This window comes from Eleutherodactylus coqui, chromosome 11 (genome assembly GCF_035609145.1).
Source record: "Eleutherodactylus coqui strain aEleCoq1 chromosome 11, aEleCoq1.hap1, whole genome shotgun sequence".
Taxonomy (NCBI): domain Eukaryota; kingdom Metazoa; phylum Chordata; class Amphibia; order Anura; family Eleutherodactylidae; genus Eleutherodactylus; species Eleutherodactylus coqui.
Window position 1 is genome coordinate 96,605,285 of NC_089847.1, and position 19,266 is coordinate 96,624,550.

A 19,266-nucleotide genomic window follows, 5' to 3' on the forward strand; every position below is an offset into this window, starting at 1 on the left:
TTCCCATAGGCTTACATAACAGTAACCTACAACATTTAACACAAACAATAACTTGGCGCCTTGTTTCGAACTTGAATTGCATTCAATTTAGAGATGAGCGAGCATACTCGTAAGGCGATTTACTCCAGAGAGCATCGCCTTTTTTGAGTACCTGCTGGCTCGTCCCTGAAGATTCGTGGGGGCTGCGGTGGCGGCACGGCGGAGGGGAGCGGGGTGGAGAGAGAGAGATCTCTCTCTCCCTCCTGATCCCCTCCGCAACCTCCCAATCACCCCCGCCCCCCCCCCCCCGAATCTTCAGGGACGAGCCAATAGGTACTCGAAAAAGGCGATGCTCTCTGGAGTAAATCGCCTTAACGAGTATGCTCGCTCATCTCTAATTCAGTTGCATTTATTTTTTGTATGTAATCCCCTCTCTCCACACGTCTACATACTTCTGGTAAGAGTTAGTGCGAAGGCCTGACCATCCTTTGTACAGGCAGTATTCCCCCATATAGTTTCCTCATTGGAGAGAATTTTGAGCGACAATCATTATGTGTAAATGGCCACTTAGATGGATGTAAATAAGGTGCGGTGATAATTCCTTATCATTGAAGTGAAGTCTCTGAAAAACAAGCCCTCATACGGCCGCGTCGATAGAAAAGAAAAAAAGTTATGGCTTTTGAAAAATGGAGGTGAAAATCCACCAAAAATCGTTGCATCCTTAAACCCAAAAATAGGCCAATTCATTAAGGAGTTAATTGCAATTATTAGTATTGTAGAAAGTTGCACAAGTGATCCATTACTCTGGAGGTCCCCCCCAACTCTACTATTCTATGATAAATGTATATACTTTAATGAATACATAAACTTTCTTGCCCTCCAGCCTGAAGTGATGATTTTCAGCCATCGGGTTTACATGTTGCCCCATCAGATAATTCCTTATCATGGATGTGAAGTCTCTGAAGACATAAAGACAAAGTCACATCATGATACCAGTATATTGTCCTACAACAATGGAGTCCTGGATTACAGGTCTGCTGGACAAATATATTACATACAAAGAGGGACTTCAGAATGACGTACAAGATCTAGAAGTCAGGGCTAAGATAGTGTCTGTTCTACAGATGAGCCTTTTATACACTACTGACTATCAGCGTCTACTAGGATTATTGGGGCTCTGGGCTTATCGTCTGAACCAAAAGTCTTTTAAGAAAAAAAACAGTAAAAATAACCTTCTGTTCCGTCATACGGCGTCTTTATATGACGCAACAAGTTATGCAATTCTATTTGCAACAAACGTGTAAATCCTCGTACATGACCGCTGTAAGTGGTGGAAACTGTGAGCACAGATCTTCAGAAGTGATAAAAGTTTTGATCATTAGATGCACATATAGTCGTATGTAAATATAAAACATAGTAACTGATACTGATCTGCATTTACCCAACAGAAGTAATAGCAATACGGAGGCAGAATGCAAAAAATATCCCAAAAACTGCTGTGAAACATACAGCCTTGAGAATAGATAAGTAGATTTATATTAGCTCTATATTATCGCCTTCTGCTTCTCAGGCTACAATCTCACGTACGTTTCATGTGTTGCGAGACGAATAAAACTCACATGAATATGAACTCTATTCTTTTGAATGGAGTCATACACTTGAGTGGGTTTTTTCCCAAAAAGGTGAAAAAAATCACTGTATGCCCCATTTTTTCATGTTCCCTCGGAACGCACAGCCCAGTGTTTTCAATGGGATAGTCAAGCATATTGGATGCTGTGTGATGTGCACAGGAGTGTGAGGTGATGTTTCCGATTTAAACAAATTTACATCCGCGGGTCAAACTCAGGTTGATAAGTACAATGTCGGCCTGGGTTTCTCAGCCCAGTATTGTGCTGCCCATATGAATATAGCCGAAGGCCGGAAAAAAATCGCATTAGTTTTGTGCGTTGCACGGAGCAGCGCGCTGCTTTAAAAAGGACAAGGGAAGAAATGCCGGTAGTAGTGGAAAAAGGGATGACACCGGTGATGCTACAAAGGATGGCCCCTTATCTAAGTAGATATGGGAACCGGGAAAAAAGTGCGTTATTGTTTAATGGTTTTGATGTGGGTTTTCGTATTCCCCCCCCCCCCCCCCCCCCCCGGGGCATGTAGTTCCTGTTACGTTAAAAAACCTGAAGTCAGCAGTGTTACATAAGGCGGTGGTTAGGGATAAGTTGGAGAAGGAGGTGCGATTAGGGAGAATGGCGGGCCCCTTTTTAATTCCACCATGGGATGATTTGATTGTATCACCGCTTGGGGTGGTGCCGAAAAAAGAGCCAAACAAGTTTCGGCTCATTCAGCATCTATCCTATCCAAAAGGGGCCTCAGTCAATGATGGGATTGACCCTGAGCTTTGCTCGGTGGATTATACCTCATTTGACATTGCGGTAAAATGGGTTCGAAAGTTTGGTAAGGGAGCCTTGTTGGCAAAAACCAATATCGAATCGGCTTTTCGTTTGCTGCCGGTTCATCCGGAAAGTTGCAAGCTGTTGGGGTGTTTTTGGGAAGGGCAGTATTATGTTGACAGATGCTTGCCCATGGGTTGTTCTATTTCTTGCGCGTATTTTGAGATGTTTAGTACATTTTTGGAATGGGTGATGCATGAGGTGTTAGGGGCGCGTTCTATTATTCATTATTTGGATGATTTCTTATGTATTGGCGAGGCAGATTCATCTATGTGTGGTAACCTGTTGGCAACGGTCCAATGGGTGGCCAGTCATTTCGGAGTTCCGTTGGCCCCCGAAAAGACGGAAGGGCCAACTACATCTTTGAGTTTCCTAGGGATTACGATTGACACTGAGGCAATGGAATTTAGGTTACCAACAGAGAAATTAGAGGTTCTAAGGCAAGATTTGCAGAAGGCAAAGGCGGGAAACAAGATTACATTGCAGCGGTTACAGTCATTGTTAGGAAAGTTAAACTTTGCTGGTAGAATAATGCCCATGGGAAGAATATTTTGTAGAAGGATGGCACGTGCGACCGCGGGAGTTAAGAAGCCTCACCATTTTATAAGGGTCACAAAGAGTTTGAGGGCCGATTTGGAGGTTTGGTTGTTTTTTCTTGAAAGGTACAACGGAAGGACTATGGTGATGGAGGAAGCGGTCGATAGCGCAGTATGTGAATTGTTCACTGATGCAGCGGGAAGCACAGGTTTTGGGGCATTTTTCGGGGGTCAGTGGTGTGCGGAATCTTGGCCGGAAGAGTGGGTGACAGCTGGGTTAACCAGAAATCTAACGTTGCTCGAATTGTTTCCGATTGTGGTAGCCGTAGTTATTTGGGGTGAATCCTTCAGAAACAAGAAAGTAATTTTTGGTTGCGATAACCTGGGAGTAGTGCAGGCCATTAATAAGGGGTCTGCGTCTTCGGCGCCGGTTATTGATTTATTGCGGCAATTAGTTTTGTCAGGGTTAACGTTGAATGCTTGGTTCGTGGCTGAACATGTTCCAGGGGCAAAAAACTGCATAGCTGACTCACTCTCTCGCTTTCAGTGGGAGCGCGTTCGGACCCTGGTGCCAGAGGCGGACACGGAAGGACGAGTGTGCCCTCCAGAACTTTGGCGATTGGTCGACGTGCGGCGGAGCACCTGATTCGGGGGTCGCTGGCGGCCGGCACATTGAAAGCTTACGAGGCAGCGTGGAGGGAATGGATGCAGTGGATTGATAATATAGGGGAGGTATATTCGGAAGAGGACCAGGTAGGGGCGTTGTTGTTGTTGATAAGTGAGGCGCATGGGGAAAATTGGTCGGTGGCCAAGATAGAGAGATTAATGGCGGGTTTGGCATTTGGCTTCAAATTGAGGGGTGCGGAGGATATTACAAAGCGTTTTATTATATCCCAGGCGTTAAAAGGTTACAAGAAAGGGAAGAGGGTGAAGGATAGGAGGAGGCCAATTTCATTTTCCATGTTAGAAAGAATTGGCGCCCCCCGAATCTTTTCCCCCGAGTACTCGAAAATCGCGGTGCTCGATCGAGTAATTACTCGATAAGAGTATATTCGCTCATCTCTAAATGCATTATTAACCATGGGGTTAACAATTAGTCAAATATAACCCATCTACTATAGACAAATACATGATCACATAGAGAATAGAATACTAACATGGTTGTATTGTTACTGTGCATAATAAAGGAAACAAATCCAAAGGGGCAACAAAATGTTCAAAAATTGTCAATCTTTATTAATGGTAATGCAAAAAAGTTGGGGATAACCCACTCAAAGCCTTATGGTAATGCCGAATCATGGAGCGAAGCACCATCTGAAGAAATAGAAACAAAATATTAAAAACAAGAAATACGGCAGCGATATATCCTACAAAACGAGATGAAATAGAGATGAATCCTAAATGTACGGCATATATGGTAATTAATATTCAAGCCTTTAGGGGACAGAGTGCCAAGATTATAGATCCACTTAAGTTATTTCTTTTTCAATAGCGCCTGACGATCCCCACCCCTTACAGAGAGAGGAACGTGGTCGATGATACGGTACCGTAACTGACTGGTCTTATGCTTCTTATCGATAAAATGTTTAGGTATTGGGAGTTCTACATTCTTATTGTGTATTGTGCTTTGGTGTTTGGTGACGCGTGTCCTCACTTCCAAAGTAGTCTCGCCAACACAGCCCAGGTCGCAAGGGCACGTGATCAGGTACACAACAAATGTAGACATACATGAGTAACGATGTTTGATTGTGTATCTTTGCCCCGTGTAGGGGTCGTAAAAACTATCACCACTTATCATGTGGCCGCAGCACGCACAGTTGTGGCATGGGTAATTGCCTTCTTCAGAATAGCCAAAAGTCTCTGTGATGTGGTAATGTCAGGATTGAACAATGGCTTTACAAGTTTATCCTTCAAGTTAGATGTTCTTCTATAAGCCATAATAGGTCTTTGTTTAAACTCCGTAACATTATCACATCCATTAAGCAATAAGGGCCAATGCCTATTGATGGGTGGGCATGGAGGCTCTAGTACCCTGTTGTACCGCCTTTAGCTTGGATACAAAATGTGATATGGGTGGGTATGGAGGCTCTAGTACCCAATTTTATCATCTCTAGCTTGGAAGCAAGATGTGATAAGGGTGGGCATGGAGGCTCTAGTACTCTGTTTGTCTGCCTCTAGCTTGGATACAAGATGTGATATGGGCGGTCATGGAAGCTCTAGTACCCTGCTGTACTGCCTCTAGTTTAGATGCAAGATGTGATACGGGCAGGCATGGAGGCTCTAGTACCCTGTTGGACTGCCTCTAGCTTGGATATAAGATGTGATATGGGAGGGTATGCAGGCTTTAATACTTTGTTGTACCGCCTCTAGCTGGGATACAAGATGTGATATGGGCAGGCATGGAGGCTCTAGCATCCTGTTGTACCACCTCTAGCTTGATACCAGATGTGATACGTGGGGGTATGGAGGCTCTAGTACCCTGTTGCATCACCTCTACCTTGGATGCATTATGTTATATGAGTGGGCATGGAGGCTCTAATTGCCCTGTTGGGTCGCCTCTAGCTTGGATGCAAGATGTGATACAGGCGGGCATTGAGTCATACAGGTTCCATATAATATCCTATGACATATCGGTGCAGATTTTGCAGGGAGGGGTAGATAGTTACAGCATATCTCCGCTGGTGAATGTTGAATCCTGTGTAATCTACACTTAAGGCCCATTTACACAGGACAAGTGTCGGGCAAACGATGCCTGATACTCGTCCCTGTGTCTCCGCGCTCCCGTGCTCCTGCAGAGTCATCCTACCTGTACATAAAGGAATGTCAGCATCAAATAAAGGGATCTTTAAATATAATCTTAAAACATCATGTCATATAGAAGGCACCGTGCAGATGTTAACGCAAACGTGTTCCAAAGACACTTGGCTTCTCGTTCACGGTTGAATGGACGCAACTGTGCTGAGCGTTACAAACAATCACAGACCAATAAATGTCCTTAGGGTGTGAACTGTACTCCCAGCGTAAATCAGGTCACATTTGGTACAGCAACATTGTAAATAACGAGTTTAGTGTCACCAGTAGAGATGAGCGAACGTACTCAATAAAGGCGATTTCGCAATCGAGCACCGCGATTTTCGAGTACTTCACTACTCGGGTGAAAAGTACTCGGGGGCGCTGTGGGTGAGAGGGGGGTTGCAGAGGGGAGTGGGGGGGAGAGGGAGAGAGAGAGAGCTCCCCCCTGTTCCCCGCTGCTACCCCCGCTCCGCCGCGCCTCCCCCTGCCCCCCGGCGACCCCGAGTACTTTTCACCCGAGTAGTGAAGTACTCGAAAATCGCGGTGCTCGATTGCGAAATCGCCCTTACGGAGTACGTTCGCTCATCTCTAGTCACCAGTAAAAGTTTTGATAGGGAAATTAGTTGTTCTTTTTGCTGTGTGAACTATTTTAGTTTTATCTAACCCTATTCACACACTCCCTCTCCTCCCACGCTCTGCGGGGGGCTTCACCCCAGGGAAACAGTCAGTTGTCTATCAGATGTCACTCTTTGGTCCCCAAAGATATCAGGGCCTTTACGTCTCTCTGCTATTTTTGAACAGCTCGCCAACGTGGGGAACCACCTACAGTGCAGCCCCTTTTTCAATGCTATATAAGCTGGTGGCTGCATCTGCTCTGCTCTCCGTCTGTCCAGCTGCGTCCGCTATTTATGATGCAGCTTATTTTTTATATATAGGCGCCTAGCTATGCACCAAAATCCATTCACGCACTTTGCAAATGGGCAAGGCCTAGGCCTCTTTATTTTCCTATGCAGTGCGCCAATCTTCATAGCGGTGATGCACTAGTTGCATCATCGCTAACTCACTAGGGAGGGTGGAGCCTTCATCCTCCCTAAGGCTACAACAAAGTGGTGCCGCCCATGCGCTACAACATGGCGCCAGAAGTGTCTTTACAGGTCCCCTCCCCAGGGACAGCCCTTCCCTCCCCCTTGCCAGCTCTCTACAAGGGGAGGAGGCGGGACGGAGCGGGATCTAGTGTGCTGAGCTCCTGCCCCTCTCCGCCTCTTGCCGCTGTTTGCAATGGGAGGGGTGGAACGAGGAGGGGTTTGTCTTCGCCCCCGCCCACCCCACCCCTCCCACTGCAAACTGCGGCAAGGGGTGGAGAATATAAGGGGGACGCAGTTTAGCAGTCATGCTGCTAAACCCCCTCCCACCTCCCTTCTCCTGCAGCTGTCATTGGATCCCATAGGAGTCAATGCAGCTGCTGCCACCAACATAAAAGCGCCCTTCTCGGCGCTATTACGCTGAGAGATACGCCCCTGTGCACTGATGCATTGTAAATAGAGATGAGCGAATCTACTCGTTTCGAGTAATTACTCGATCGAGCACCGCGATTTTCGAGTACTTCAGTACTCGGGTGAAAAGATTCGGGGGGCGCCGGGGGGTGGGGGGAGGCGTGGCGGAGCGGGGGTAGCAGCGGGGAACAGGGGGGAGCCCTCTCTCCCTCTCCCCCCCACTCCCCACTGCAACCCCCCACTCACCCACGGCGCCCCCCGAATCTTTTCGCCCGAGTACGGAAGTACTTGAAAATCGTGGTGCTCGGGTGAAAAAGGGGCGTGGCCGAGTAGGTTCACTCATCTCTAATTGTAAACCAATGCATCAGAGGGGTAGCGTATATAATGCCCCGGCTGATATACGCCCGTGTGAGTAAGCCCTAACCCTTAGTGAATTGGCCTATTTTGGCCATGAGGATGCAATGTCTTTTTGGGGATTTTCATTTCCACTTTTCCTAAGCCATAACTTTTTTAATTTTTCCGTCTACATAGCCACAAGAGGGCTTGTTTTTTTGTGTGGCAAACTCCTATTTCTATTGGTATCATTTTGGGGTCAATATTATGTATTGTAAAACTTTCATACATTTTTTTAGAGCAGGGAGAGAAAACACATCAATTCTGCCATTAGTTATTTATTTTTGTCGTTTTTTACAGCGTTAATCGTGTAACATAAATGACGTGATACATTTTATCTGCAGGTTGGTACAATTACGATGATACTAAAATCATTTGGATTTTTTTTTAGATTTTTCCACTTTTGCACAATAAAAACCCTTTTTTAAAAAATCATTATCTTTTTCTATATGCATTCAAAGCCCCATACGTTTTTTTTTCCATGGATGGAGCTCTATGAGGGCTTGTTTTTTGCATCACAAGCTGTAGTTTTTTTGTAGTAGAATCGCTACGATTCTCCGCTTGTGGATGCTGTGGCTGCGATTTCCATAGCAATGCTATGGAAAGCGTTCACTGCGCTATCTGCGGCCGGATTATCACCGCAGGTAAAGCAATGAACAATCGCCCATAGACAGGAGGCCTTCCAATTACAGTCAGCCCTTTGAAGACAACCATCAGGCTGATGTGGCCCTCCGTGAAAAGGAGGTAATGATAATCACTCACTCTCGTTCATTGGAGCTGCTAGCTCGTCTCTAAGGTCTCATGTTCACGGAGAAAATCAGGCCTGCCGCAGATTCTCCATGCAGAATCCCGCAGCGGGTCCCTCCTGCCTCGCGGATATGAGGCTAAAAAAAAGACTAAACTTACTTACCTGTCCAGATGCTGCGGATCTTCCCTCTGTCGTGGCCGGATCTTCTTTCTTTAGCCCAGCGGATGTGCTCGGCACACTGGCAGCATGCCGCGCGCATGCGCCAGGCACATCCGCCGGACCGAAGAAAGAAAATCCGGCCGCGACGGAGCGAAGATCCGCAGCATCTGGACAGGTAAGTTTTAATTCGGGTACGGGTGTTCCGCAGATCCGGACGGCTTCCATAGGCTCTAATAGAAGTCCCCATGGGAGACCCGCACTAAAATGGAGCATGCCGCGTTTTTTTCCCCGCACACGCAATCCGCGCCTCAAGGGTAAAATGACATAGTAGTAGTATTTAACTCCTTCGGGTGTCCAATGCATCCCTATGGGGCGCGGATCCGCGTGCGGGAAAAACGCTGCGGATTTTAAATAATCTTTTTACCGTGGACATGAGGCCTAAAGATTCGGCTGCCGGCGTGGGTGAGAGGTGAATTGCGGCGGTGAGCAGGAGGGAGCGGGGGGGGGGGGGGAGATCTCCCCTCCGTTCCTCTCCGCTCTTCCCTGCCACTCCCTGCCCCCTGCTGGCACCCGAATCTTTAGGGATGAGCCGGCAGGTACTCGTATAAGGCACTACTCGCTCGAGTAGTTTGCCTTATCGAGTATGCTCGCTCATCTCTAATGTGAACAATTTGGATCTGACAGAGTATCAATCTCACACATGTATTGTCAATACTATTACATTGTCTGTTTTCATAGTAAATTGAAGATCTTTACATAGTCTCCAAAGAAACCATTTTTTTTTCATTTCCCATAGGCTTACATAACAGTAACCTACAACATTTAACGCAAACAATAACTTGGCGTCTTGTTTCGAACTTGAATTGCATTCAATTTAGAGATGAGCGAGCATACTCGTAAGGCGATTTACTCCAGAGAGCATCGCCTTTTTCGAGTACCTGCTGTCTCGTCCCTGAAGATTCGGGGAGGCTGCGGGGGGCGGCACGGCGGAGGGGAGCGGGGTGGAGAGTGAGAGAGTTCTCTCTCTCCCTCCTGATCCCCTCCGCAACCTCCCAATCACCCCCCCCCCCTCGAATCTTAAGGGACGAGCCAGTTGGTACTCGGAAAAGGCGATGCTCTCTCGAGCAAATCGCCTTAACGAGTATGCTCGCTCATCTCTAATTCAGTTGCGTTTATTTTTTGTATGTAATCCCCTCTCTCCACACGTCTACATACTTCTGGTAAGAGTTAGTGCGAAGGGCTGACCATCTTTTGTACAGGCAGTGTTCCCAGCTATAGTTTCCTCATTGGAGAGAATTTTGAGCGGCAATCGTTATGTGTAAATGGCCGTTACTCCACATAGATGTAAATAAGGTGCGGTGATAATTCCTTATCATTGAAGTGAAGTCTCTATAAAACAAGCCCTCATACGGCCACGTCGACGGAAAAGAAAAAAAGTCATGGCTTTTGAAAAATGGAGGTGAAAATCCACCAAAAATCGTTGCATCCTTAAACCCAAAAATAGGCCAATTCATTAAGGGGTTAATTGCAATTATTAGTATTGTAGAAAGTTGCACAAGTGATCCATTACTCTGGAGGTCCCCCCCAACTCTACTATTCTATGATAAATGTATATACTTTAATGAATACATAAACCTTCTTGCTCCCCAGCCTGAAGTGATGATTTCGGTCACCGGGTTTACATGTTGCTCCACCAGATGGTATTTTGGATTTAAAAAAGGTGCGGTGATAATTCCTCATCATGAAGTCTCTGAAGACATAAAAGCCAGTCACATCATGATACCAGTATAACAATGGAGTCCTGGATTAAACGTCTGCTGGACAAATATATTACATACAAAGAGGGACTTCAGAATGACGTACAAGATCTAGAAGTCAGGGCTAAGATAGTGTCTGGTCTACAGATGAGCCTTTTATACACTACTGACTATCAGCGTCTACTAGGATTATTGGGGCTCTGGGCTTATCGTCTCAACTAAAAGGACAACTCCAATCAAAATAACCTTCTGTTCCGTCATACAGCGTCTTTATATGACGCAACAAGTTATGCAATTCTATTTGCGACAAACGTGTAAATCCTCGTACATGACCGCTGTAAGTGGTGGAAACTGTGATCGCAGATCTTCAGAAGTGATAAAAGTTTTGATCATTAGATGCACATATAATAAAACATAGTAACTGATACTGATCTGCATTTACCCAACAGAAGTAATAGCAATACGGAGGCAGAATGCAAGAAATATCCAAAAAACTGCTGTGAAACATACAGCCTTGAGAATAGATAAGTAGATTTATATTAGCTCTATATGATCGCCTTCTGCTTCTCAGGCTACAATCTCACGTACGTTTCATGTGTTGCGAGACGAATAAAACTCACATGAATATGAACTCTATTCTTTTGAATGGAGTCATACACTTGAGTGTTTTTTTTTCCCAAAAAGGTGAAAAAAATCACTGTATGCCCCATTTTTTCATGTTCCCTCGGAACGCACAGCCCAGTGTTTTCAATGGGATTGTCAAGCATATTGGATGCTGTGTGATGTGCACAGGAGTGTGATGTGATGTTTCCGATTTAAACAAATTTACATCCGCGGGTCAAACTCAGGTTGATAAGTACAATGTCGGTCTGGGTTTCTCAGCCCAGTATTGTGCTGCCCATATGAATATAGCCTTAGGCCTCCTTCCCACGAACGGATTTACGCCGCGTAATTCGCGGCGAAAATCTGCTGCGTTGCCCGCTGCTATTAGGTTCTATTGAACCTAATAGCACAATGCTCACGATGCAGAATTCCACCGCGGAATTCCGCACCGTGAAATGTCCCGTCCTCACCCGCGGCATGCTCTATTTGCCGCGGGTGTACGCGCTGACGGCTTCCATTGCAGTCAATGGAAGCAGTCCGTTCACGCTATCTCCCGCTGTAACACAGCGGAAGATAGTGTGAAAACGCTTTCCCGCCTACCGCCGCCGCGTCATATGACGCGGCCGGCGCGTCACGTGACACGGCCGGCCGCGTCATGTGACGTGGTGGGCGTGTCACATGACGCGGCGGCGGTGGGCGGGGAAGCGTCTTCACGCTATCTTCCGCTGGTAAGTATGGGGTCTCTGGGGGGCGCCGTGACGGGCTTCGCCACGGAATATTCCGCGGCGTAGCCCGTCACGCTCGTGTGAAGCCGGCCTAAGGCTGGAAAAAAAAATCGCATTAGTTTTGTGCGTTGCGAGACGCACAAATCTCGCATGAGTATGAACCTCATTCTTTGAATGAAGTCATATACACGTGGCATGCTCTAATGTTTCTTGTTCCTCAGAACGCATTGATTTAAATGGGACTTTTAATGCATCGCATGGCTCTCGCGTGCCGTGCAATGTGCATGCGAGTGTAATACGAGGTTTCCCATTGAAATGGGACACACTTCCGATCCTCTATCACTCATGAAACTTGCGAGAGGATTGGAACTTCACAGATGCAGTCCGATGCAATGCGTTGGCCTATTGGCCTAAAGGACATTGCTCTTTCATGCTTCTCCTCCTACCTCCCTGACCGCTCTTTCAGTATCTCATTCACTGGCTCTTCCTCCCCTCCTCTTTCCCTTGTTGTTGGGGTCCCCAGGGCTGGGTCCTCAGTCCCCTCCTCTTCTCTATCTGCACAGCCGCAGTCGGACAAACCATCCGCTAATTTTGCCTCCAATACCATCCCTAGGCCGATGACACCCAGTTATACACCTCTTCTTGCAACATCTCTGAACCATTCCTCCAATATATCACTGACTGTCTGTCTGCTGTCTCTAACACTATGTCCTCCCTTTTTCTCAAACTTAACATCTCTAAAACTGAGCTTCTCGTCTTTCCGCCTTCCAACCGACCTCCCCTCAACATCTCCATTCCAGTGTCTGGCATCATAATAACCCCCAAACAGCATGCCCGCTCTCTTGGGGTCACATTGGACTCTGACCTCTCCTTTACCCACCACATCCAATCCCTGATCCAAACATACCACCTGCACCTCGGAAATATTGCTAAAATCGTCCATTTCTCATCACGGACACACTAAAGACACTTATTGTCGCCCTCATCCATTCCCGACTCGATTACTGTAACTGGCTGCTCATTGGCCTTCCCCTCTCCAATCCATAGTAAATGTGGCAGCTAGACTAATTTTCCTATCCAGCTGCTTCTCAGCCGCATCTGCACTATATCAGTTGCTGCAATGGCGGCCCATTCACTACAGAACTAAATTCAGACTCATCACCCTCACCCACAAAGCTCTCCATAGCGCCGTGCCACCGTACATCATCTTCCTCCTGTCCGTACACCACCCATCCCACACACTCTGATCAGCCAACACATTGAGATTAAACACCCCTCTAATTCAATCCTCACATGCTCGCCTCTAGGACCTCTCCAGAGCAGCACCGGTCCTCTGGAATGCACTACCCTAAAATATGCGGATAATCCTTGACGAACGAAGCTTCAGATGCACCTAAAAAATGCACCACTTCAGGGAGGCATACCAAATCTCTTGATCTAATCCCCCACCCCCACAACATGCCCCCCGCCCCTCTCTATGGTTCCCCACACCTTCCACTTTGCCTATTGTGTACACCTTCTGCCCCATTATCAACCCCTCTCCCCCGTAAAGGCTCATTTAGACATAACGATTATCACTCAAAAGACATCTTCTGAGTGATAATCGTTGTGTGCATTTATACGGCAAGAGATCGCTCAAACGGAAGTTTGAGTGACAGTTTTGAGCGTTCACTTTGCATAAGTTTGTAAATGAAGGCTCACGCTGTATGCAGAAGACAAGTGGGACCGCTATTTGAGCGCTGCAAACAGGGTATACAGAAGACAGCTGGAGAGCTGTCTTCTGCATACTTCTGCTGTGTTCTCTGAGCGGGATACCAGCTGAAGCAATAGTATCCACGGTATCCTGCTGAGAACTCAGAGCGCGGTCCTGATAAGACTCATCGTTGCCTTGCAGCTTGCGAATTGTTAACGAAAACTGCACGATGGCCGCACGTTCAGACCCAACGATTATTGCTCAAAAGACGGCTTTGAGCGAATTTTGAGCGAGAATCGTTGTGTCTAAATGGGCCTTAATTAAATACTGCATGTAAATTTTGTACTGTTTTGTGTTCCCCCGTGCCTCATCTCCTGCCCCTGTACCTCCTGAACCACCCCCACCCAATCTCTCTCCAAATAAGTGTATTCCACATGTAATTGTCCTGTTTGTGTTCCCCCATGCCTTGAAAGCGCTGAGGAATGAGTTGGTGCTATACAAATAAAGATTATTATTATTATTATTGTAGACAAAAGACACTTTGGGCAAGATTTAAGAAGCCTTTTTTTGGCGTTAAAAACGTAGCCAAATTTGTTGCAAACTAAACTTGCACAAAAAGTTAGTAACTTTCTGACAGGTACGCAATGCTATGTCATGTTTCCAAAACAGCCATCATGACAGATCTCGCGCTATCCCGCAGCGTGAGTCGGCTGTCAGTCATAGCCGGCCTTCTGCTGCAACAGCGGGGGTGCATTGGAGATGCGCCCCCTGCTGTTAATCCCCTCCCTGCCGCAATCTATGTAGATCGCGGCATGGGGAGGGTTCACAGAGGGAGCGTGCTCCCTCTGTGAAGTTGCCGGGCTCTCGCTATAATAGCAGAGAGCCCGGTCTGTTGCCATGGCAACAGGATGCCAGATACCGACGTCCTGTGTTGCCAGAGCCTATGATCACTGTATAAGCGATAAGGCATAGCAGGACAGAACTCCTGCCATGCCTTATTACAGCGATCATCAGTGCTGTGCTTTAAGTCCCCCAGAGGGACATAGATGGTGTAAAAAAATAATAATAAAAATGTAAATAAAAGAAAAATGTAAAAAAAAACCTTTTTTTATGCTTTTTCTCATATTAGTATAAAAAAAGGTAAAAAAAATTAAAGTGGCACATATTTGGTATTGACGCATCCGTAACGACGTGTACAATAAGTTGAATATGTTTTTTATTCTGCACAGCAAAAAGGGTAAAAAAAATGCAAAAAAACAGAGGCAAAATATGCAATTAAAAAAAGCCGTATATTCCCCAAAATGGCACCAATAAACACTACAGCTCGTCTCGCAAATAATAAGCCCTCACAGAGCTCCGTGCATAGAAAAATAAAAAAGTTACAGGACTTTGAATGCAGCGATTTAGAAAAAAAAAAAAAGATTTCCAAAAAAAGGGTTTTTATTGCAGAAAATAGAAAAACCTAAAAGAAATATAAGAATTTTGGTATCGTTGTAACCGTACCGACCCACAGAAAAAAATGGATTGTCATTTATGCTGCATGATTAACGCTGTAAAAAAATTAAAAAAATCTACAGCAGAATTGATGCGTTTTCTCTCCCTGTTATCATAAAAAAAAATTATAAAAGTTTTACAATATAGTCAATGTACCCAAAAATGGCGCCGATACAATCTACAGTTCGACACACAAAAAACAAGCCCTCATACGGCCGCGTCGACGGAAAAGAAAAAAGTTATGGCTTTTGAAAAATGGAGATGAAAATCCACCAAAAATCGTTGCGTCCTTAAACCCAAAAATAGGCCGTTTCCTTAAGGGGTTAATTGCAATTATTAGTATTGTAGAAAGTTGCACAAGTGATCCATTACTCTGGAGGTCCCCCCCAACTCTACTATTCTATGATAAATGTATATACTTTAATGAATACATAAACCTTCTTGCTCCCCAGCCTGAAGTGATGATTTCAGCCATCGGGTTTACATGTTCTCCACCAGATGGTATTTTGGATAAGGTGCGGTGATAATTCCTTATCATGCAAGTGAAGTGTCTGAAGACATAAAATCCAAAGTCACATCATGATACCAGTATATTGTCCTTACAACAATGGAGTCCTGGATTACAGGTCTGCTGGACAAATATATTACATACAAAGAGGGACTTCAGAATGACGTACAAGATCTAGAAGTCAGGGCTAAGATAGTGTCTGGTCTACAGATGAGCCTTTTATACACCACTGACTATCAGCGTCTACTAGGATTATTGGGGCTCTGGGTTCATAGAAAAAAACAGTCAAAATAACCTTCTGTTCCGTCATACGGCATCTTTCTATGACTCAACAACTTTTTGACTCATGTAAAGGTTTACAATTCTACTATTTTCAACAACTGTGTAAATCCTCGTACATGACCGCTTTAAGCGGTGGAAACTGTGATCTTCAGAAGTGCTAAAAACTTTTGATCATAAGATGCCCATATAGTCGTATGTAAATGTAATTGCTTGATGCTCTGACAATGAAACTACTAGCAGTGAATAGCTGTATGAGCAAAAAACGTGTTCCAACCGTCCGCATTATCGAGGTGTCTAAGAGGTTGTCCAAGTTCTAGCTTATCGGTAAAAGCCTTTCTGCATGCAGTAACATAACAAATAGACATATCCTGTCCGGCTCCTCTCCTGACCCCCGCTGGTGTTCGATCCGCCATGCCTGTTTATGTTTAAAGGCTTAGCGATGACACGGGTACCCACATCCCATACACAATGTAGTTATGTATGGGCTGCCGGTATATCTGTGACCATGGAGCACAATGGGCTTTATGTTGCGGATATCCGCGATAAAATAGAACCTGCTGCATTCTGTTTTCTGCGAGTGATTACATAATTCCGGCCCGCTAATGAGAGCCGAATTGTGTAATCCAATGCATTTGATTGATCCACGTATTAACGCAGATCAGACGCATGCGGAATTCGCAATTTCTATCTGGGCATGTGAGATCAGATAGATATTGATCGCTAAGGTAGATCGCTACCTTTTAATCACATGACTGCTCAACAAAGCCACCGGTCACTGCTCCAGGCTCTCAGCAAACGTTTGTCTGTTTGTTGTCGGGAGCAAGGAGATTTTAAATTTCCTGCGCTCCCCAGCTCCTTCGCATGTGTCTGGCATTTTGCCGGCGGGTGCATGTGCACAAGCCCGGTTAGGTCTGTGGAGAAGTATTGCATCAGGGTTTAAATGTGCAGGCCTCCGGTAAGAAGTTTCATCTCCTCTCACCAATCGCATCAGTGAGGGAAGATGAAACTTCAACTTTTTAAAAAACTTTTACGTGATCGCCATTATCATTGGATAACGCAATCACATGACCAGAAACTGCATACCGCGGCCCCCCGTGACATCTCCAGGCTCTTGACTATCTTAGGTAGCCAGGAGCGGGGAGATTTTAAATTTCCCGGGCAATCCTTGACTTTTGCGTCCTCCATTATGCTGACGGGCGCATGTGCTGAAGCTGGGAAAAGTTTGCGGATAAAGATCCCATTGGGGGACAAATCCGGGGACATAGGGTATGTAATTTCATCTCCCCTCATGGTTACGGTCCATAAGGGGAGATAAAACTTTAACTTAAAAATTTTACACTTTTTTACACCGCATACAGCGGTTCCAGGTCACATCTCCCTGTACTCAGCTATCTTTAACAGTCAGGTGCAGGGAGATTTTCAATTTGCTGGGCTCTCCGATGTGGCGCGCATGCGTAGAAGCCCGCGGCAGTTGCAGATTGCTGTGAGCATCATGGTGGACGGGGGTGAGTATTTTCAGCTGCCTTCATGGATCCGATCTATGAGGCAGCTGATTCTTTAACTTTTCAAAACCTTTTTTACAGTTTAATGCAATCGGTGCTATCTATTGTAACTGTCAGCATGGAGCTTCATGTCCTCAGCTCACATGGCTTTAATCCACAGGGGAAGCATGTTTTTACATCCCTGGGGATTAAAGCCCACTACAGAAGGACGTAAAAAGTCAATGGGGTGGTCACTAAGGGGTGACAGTGTGGCTGACATGGAGGGTTAGGGTTCATTTCAGTGTTGGGGTTAATACTGAAACAAGCCCTAAATCTAAGCCTTCATCCTAGCATTAACTAAATCCCCACGCTGCTAGGACCATCACGGCTTGACTCAATCTGGAGCTAGGGGTGTGAGAGCGGCATTCCTCCTGTCAAACCCCTAGCTTCCGGTGGCGTCAAGATACAATAATACCTGTGTGATGCATGGCTACAGGATACACAATGAGTAGACTTTCATCGATTCATGCGTGTGTAGACATTGCGTGTAGATACATGCAAAAAATAGACTGCCGTATGCCATGCGGCATGAGCCCAATACATTGGTAGAGGCAGCATATGAAACGCTGTCTATACGCAATAATTGTGCATGATTGCTGATTTCATATGCAACCCTGCTTTGAAACACAGCAGGGAATAAAAAAAAAAATAAGACAGTCACAATGCGCATGACCGTGTGCCTTTTTAGACACACCGGTAAAACGCTGCGGGGAGACCCGTAGACACGAGGCGTTAATTAGACATCGTTTTCCATAGAGTCGCCATCAGCCGGGCGCCATCATTGCTCTGTAGGTTGTATAGGAATTGATCTCTGATATTACAGCCGGCAGTGGAGGGAAGATAAGGAGACGTCTCACTATTACTATTACTGGCTGCACACGAGTGTAATTCACTGCATGCCGCCCGCAAGTGACAGTCACACGGCACACAGCAAGTGCACAATGACGTTGCGTAATTCTTGCAGGCCACCGGTTGCCATACACTATGCCCGCATAATACGCGCCAATATAGAGCATTCTACAATCTTATTTGTACACATATTTCGCACAATATGTGCGATGGGCAGCATGGGAGCCTATGGCTGATCAGTACAGCGCATTCCGCGTGCAGAGAATCCGCTGTACCAACATGGTAGTGTGAAGGATCCCTTATACCGTACAGCAGACCAGCAGTAACTAAGAGCAGCCGTGACTAATAATGACATCACTACACAATACATTCATCTACAGTCATAACAACTGATGAAACCTATAAAAGTAACTGAGAATATAACCTAGGAGGTCAATAAATATTATATATCATAGGAAGAAGCTGAATTGTGCGACGCAGAGAGATGATTTACAAATTCCAGCATATAGCAGGAGGTGTAAACAGCAGATCTTCTGTTACTATGTGACCTTTAGTGTCATTTACATAAGGATGTGATGACATCATTCAGTGTTTGTCCCCAGGAGGGCGGAGCTAATGACATCACTGGGCACCCCCCTACATGGTGGAGCAGGGCTGCCCTCTATAAAGAGGTCTCTTCTCTATGCTCCTCACTCCACTCCTGCAGTCATCTAGAACTGAGAACCACAATGCACTTCACTCTCCTCCTTCTCCTCTGCTCCGTCAGCCGGATATATTCTTTTCCCGGTAAGTCCAGCTTCATTATGTGCATCTATTCTAGTCTGTTGTCTAAGGCTGCGTTCTCACTGGGCGTATTTTGGGGAAAATCTTGCAGTTTGGCCGCAGCAAAAAATCGCGAAATTTCCACCGGGAAAGCGCTGATTCAAAACCCGCGGCACTTAGCTGCTGGTTTTGGAGCGGCTCGGCCGCACGCTTTTCTGTTGCAGCCGGCGCTCCCATAGAGGGCTCAAAGTCTGCACAGAAAAAATGGCCTCAAACTGTGGCTTTTTTCCCCCATGAATCCTATGTATAAAGACCCCATTACTGCAAGGTCACATGTTGCCGCTCTGCTGAGGTTTTCAGCCATGGAAAGTCCGCAGTGGGTCGCTGTGAATTATTCACAGTGGTGAGATCTGCACCAGATTTTACTGCAAATTTAGTGCAAAAATTCTCAGATTTCGCCCCCTTTTGGAGGGTGCATTCAGACGAGTATGTGCATGTGCGTACATA